Genomic DNA, 5,604 nt, shown 5'->3' with positions numbered 1-5,604 from the left:
TTCTCTGCACATATATCTAAATAGAATCGGTTTTATATTAGAATCTCATTATTGTTGTCTGTGAATAGAGAGTTTGTTTCCCAAAGTAATATTCAATCCTGGATGAAATCACCATTAGAGCCACTATAAGTAATACCTGTTTCTTTATTGCCCACAAGGAGCTAAACATAGTGGGGACAAACAAGGACAGACAAACGGATTAAGTCGATTATATCGACGCCAGTGCGTAACTGGTACTTAATTTATCGACCCCGAAAGGATGAAAGGCAAAGTCGACCTCGGCGGAATTTGAACTCAGAACGTAACGGCAGACGAAATACGGCTACGCATTTCGCCCGGCGTGATAACGTTTCTGGCAGCTCGCCGCCTTAAACTACTATAAGTAATATACTATATCAAATCTCTTGACAAACAGGTGAAGGGATTTGAATTCATTAGATCTCTATCCTTGATGCGTGTTCCAGGGGTTCAACCAGAACCATTTTGCACCATTTGGGTTCTTCTTTGGCAGGTAATTTGGCACTAGAAAGTAATTTCTTTAGGGATTTTAGTTGCTTTTTATGTTTTTATCTGCTTTGAATGTTTGAAGTGTATTTTTCATCCTAGAATTTTCTTACAATAATCAAATATTCCGAGGGATAATATTGTAAGTTTCTTTACTCCTTGGGCTGTGTGTTATGTATTCTAGAATGTTTGGTGAATGGGACTAGATGTTTGTTCTGCGTAATTCTTAAAGAACTGTTGTTTTCACCCGTCCAATTCCGTTAATAATACATTTTGTTATAATTCATTAAGTGCTATTTGCTTTCGTCTTTGGAATCTCTCATTCTGAATATCAAAATCGGAAATGATCGTGCACATTCAAAATCCGACCATTTTGGATCTTGAAACTCAGATTACATGGAATATTTCGTTTTGGTGTGCTATCAACAGAAAGAAGTATTGTTTTGAATTTGTCGGTGTGAAGTGAATGTCGTTACGAAGTTTGTGTCATTTTGACAATTAATACATCCAGGAAGAGTTGTTGATTTTGACTGTATTCTGTTGTGAAGAGTATATGGTTTTTTTTTATGTTATCCGCTAGGTTATATATATATATATATATATTTCGTCAATCTTATTACACTCAAAGAGCCATGGAAAGGTCAATACTTGGTATCTCGTTGAGAGAGCACATAAATAGCAACATCATCAGAAAGAAGTCCGGCGTGAGAGATGTCATCGCAGAGTATACTCGCAGCAAGTATAGATGGGCTGGACACGTCGCCCGGCTCACCGATAATCGGTGGACGCACGCAGATGTCGAGTGGTACCCACGTGAGCGGAAAAGACCACCCGGAAGACCTCCACGACGGTGGAGTGACGATTCCTAGAGGACGATTGGGATCACGTGGATGAGAAAGGCGCGATCCAGAGAGGAGTGGACAGCGTGCTGTGACCAGCGGTGTCAAATGGACGCCTGACAGACTGGTCAGTCAAAGTGAAAGTGAAGGTGATATATATATATATATATATATATGGTGGCAGAGACAGGCTGATATTCAGACAGACGAGCGATAACTGGTTGAACAAAACCGAAAATCGGTGTGTCCCCTACCAAAATGTGCTTCCTATTTCGTTTATGTCAATCTTATAACACCCATAAAATAATTAACATAAAAATTCCTTGGTATATACCATCAACAAAACGTCGACGGCAGTGCTCCAGCATGACCGCTCCCCAAATGCTGAAATACGGCAGGAGGATATAAGAAACAAAAATAGTAACACGCAGTGTATATTGTGTCTGTTTACCAAATTCTAAGTATGGTTCTCTTAATTAAGGAGCAGGTTTCATTTTTGTCTTCGAGTTGAAAATATAAAATATAATAGTTTCTTCGTTCACTAATTAGCCTAATGATTACAGATGCTATAGAAAAGCATCTCTAACCCCAATGCAATTATGTAATTTGTTAGAATTAATTGTATTAATGTTGTTTACTTCATTAATTAATTTATGAACATTTCACTGATTATTTTTTTGTCTAATTAGTTTAATATCTCCATGAACTGTTTAAAAATAATTTACTAACGATATTACGTATTGAAATCGATTCGTTGTTTAATTAAATCAGGACAGGAACATCTTCGATTCAACAACCTATATTCATGTCAATTAGAAATCGATATTTATCATCTATATATTATCCATTTACAGCATGCGTAAAGAAAAGGATCTAGTATACGTTTGGTGAGGAAGTATAAGTCGGGTGTTGACTGGGTACTGGGTAGGAAAAAGGTTGGATCAATGCATAGAATTCAAAATATCGAGTTAGACGTTTGGTCAAAGATTTTGTAATGTTATGTCTAAAATTGGAGTCTGCTATATGTAATGGTGGAATGACTCCCGTGAAGGTCTGATGCTCAGAATATATTGATATTGTGTTAGGGATGCTTGCACATATAATTGATTGCTTTGTTCCTGTGTCTGATTAAATACTCACAAATTGGAAGGATGGATAGAGTGTTTCCGATATAAAATGTAGCATTTTGCCTTATCTGTTTACCTTCTGAGTTCAACTCTTGATCATGTCTACCTGAATTTTTCTTCGAGGCCGATAAACATAAATGACGCTCGATAAAATGACAACAGCAAGTGGTTGACGAAGGTTTCACGCGGTCACTGAACCTAAAACAGCAGCCAAATCTCACCCGTATTATATCCTAACATATTAAAGAAGAAAATATTGGTTAATACTGTAGTTTTAAATTTAGATAAGAAGGCCTCGTTAAGAGACTGGTCCTGCATGCTTAAAGCCTTTGAATCAATAGACCGCCCCTGCCAGACACGATTTGGTTTTGCATAATTGTTTCTAATTGAGGCACAAGGCCAGTAAAGGCCAGAGTGAAGACAATAAAGTCGACGTTGTTTACAGATCTTTACAGTACTTTATAGAGAATACCTCTTAGGCCTCCTGGAAAGATGGAAGGCAAAAATGGAGCTGGCGACATCTGGATACAGACCATACAGAACCAGAATACGCCCTAGATATAGAAACGTTTAGATTTAACTTGACAAATATCACTGAAAATGCACAGCATTATGTAACCGCCCAAAAGATAACTCAGCTCTGAAGAGATAATGAAAGAGAATTATAATTACTTTAAAGATGAGATGATAATAATTCGTATAGTTTATAAAAATAGTGAAAGTTTAATAACTACCAACGTCAGCAGAATATATTTGTATATAAACAGAACTTACTTCTGAAAGTAACTGAAAATACAAAATAATTCAACACAACGAATATTTTTGTTGCTACAAATCCTAATTAAAACTGCCTGATTTATTTCAGTTAGAAAATTAAATATTACAACATCCTTAAATTGAGTTGACAAATTGCAAGCCGTATGTACTGTTGCAGCAATCTTTCTTTTTTGTATGGCTGTCTCCTTCTAAAAGAGTAAAAATATTTGTTACAAATGCTTCTGGCCAGTTCATTAACAAGATTTACGTTCTTTAATGGCTTCCATAATTATTCTGTATTGCCAGACTAAATTCCGGAATAGATAAATAATTTTTCGGATTATGTTTGAATAAGACATTTAATATCATTCTGCAAAATAAAAAAGAACTTGAGAATAATTTAAGATTAAAAATGTTATATGATCTGACGTGCATTAAAGTAAATCTAAGATTTTTGATGACACAGCTTGTGAAATGAATCCTAAGTATACAAAAGCAACGTGTTTCAGTCAACAGTAATTTTATATATTTGCCGGAGGACGAAATAAAAGAAGGGGGGTGAGAACTTAAAGTTCTTCTAAAGCAAAGTATATCCTTATATTTATCATAAATTTACGTATCAAAAACGTATTTAAACTTCTGAAGTTAAATATACGCTAGGTTCGTCGCACTTTCGCCACCAAAATCCGTTGAATAACCAAAAAAGCCTTACAAACAATATATACCATACATAACACTGAATTCTATCTAAATATTCATTATTTAATTAATTATGCTTTGCGGTTGCAAATAAATCCGATTCAGTAGAAAAGCGGGGAGAAAGTCCCGCGATAGTTCTTCTGCCTTTCTATGCGCTGAGTCATAATCTCACCGAAGTTAAAATTGCCTTTCATTCTTTAACAAGAAGAGTTGGGGGTTAAAAGGTCCGATGGAATCATTAGCTTGTCACATCTGTGATACATCTGATCCTCCATTGTGTAGCGAGTTAACCTTAACCTTCGTCATCATGAAAAGCATTTGTTAGCGATTCCTGAAGAGTGAAAGGTACAGTTAATCTCGGCGCAATTTGAACATAACACAAACCCTCAGAACAGGCACCGCATGGGTTTCTTCTTTCGATACACCATGTGAACAAATCCCCACGTTAAAACACATTATACCATTATATGCATATATTGTCTTTACATATACGCATGTGTACATATACATATATTTATATATGTGTGCATGTATACATACTCACAAATATATATTATAATATACGTAACTTATAAATATATGCATATATACATACATATATGTACATACATACATATATATGTATATATACTTGCATATATGGGCACAGGACAAAATGAGAAACGAGACAGGCAATATAAAGAATATTCCCTTCATCAGTTGTTCTCTGTTTTATCTATTCCGCGTTTAGAATGTAGACACACACACACACACACACACACACACACACATATATATATATATATATATATATATACATGCATAAGGATAGATAGATAGATAAATAGATATATAAGTGTGTGTGTATATATATATATATATAATATATATATATATATATATATATATAGAGAGAGAGAGAGGAGAGAGAGAGAGAGAGAGAGAGATAGATAGATGAGTTTGCATATAATATTTTTATTGTCGTTCTTGCAGTCGCTTTTAAATATTCATGGTGTTAACTTTACAATTAATTTCTGATCTCTGTACTAAAAGAGCTTTAGATTTCAAGTTACGTAACTCAACCATATTGGAATATTGTATATCGTATTAAAAATAATTTGAAATATAACAAAGTAGAATCTTTTATTGGGTCCTCATAAAAATAAGATGTTTAAGATGTTACAAAATAGATTTCGTCACTTATTTTAAATCCATTTCATCTATGTGAAATCTTTGTAGTGTCTTTTGATCTTTCTCAATAAATTTATTTTCTCGCACAAATGACGGTTGATGACATCTAAGAGAAAAAACTAATATAAAAAAAAACATTTTTCCTTTAAATTATGCATTTTATATATATTTTTTTTGTCAAATTTGATATAAAAGAAATTTATATTTATAACAAATCTTTCTAAGGTAAATATTAATTTTAAGGTTATATCAAATGAAATATTTTGGCAGCGAAAAGTTAGGAATTGCTAGATCGATTTATAGAACTTCATGATAGTTCTTCCCCGCTTTCACCCTTTGAATGCAATTCCTAGTTAAGTCTAAACTGATTTTCGCCATTTTGGATTCTATAACGATAAAACTAGAGCAAGCTCGGGATCCATACTTGTCGCTCCTTGTATCGCTTTCTCTTTCTCTATCTCCCCATCTCTCACACTCTCGTTCTCGCTCTCTCTCTATCTCTGTCTCTG

This window comes from Octopus sinensis, linkage group LG12, assembly GCF_006345805.1.
Source record: "Octopus sinensis linkage group LG12, ASM634580v1, whole genome shotgun sequence".
NCBI lineage: Eukaryota > Metazoa > Mollusca > Cephalopoda > Octopoda > Octopodidae > Octopus > Octopus sinensis.
This window is presented reverse-complemented; position numbering follows the sequence as displayed.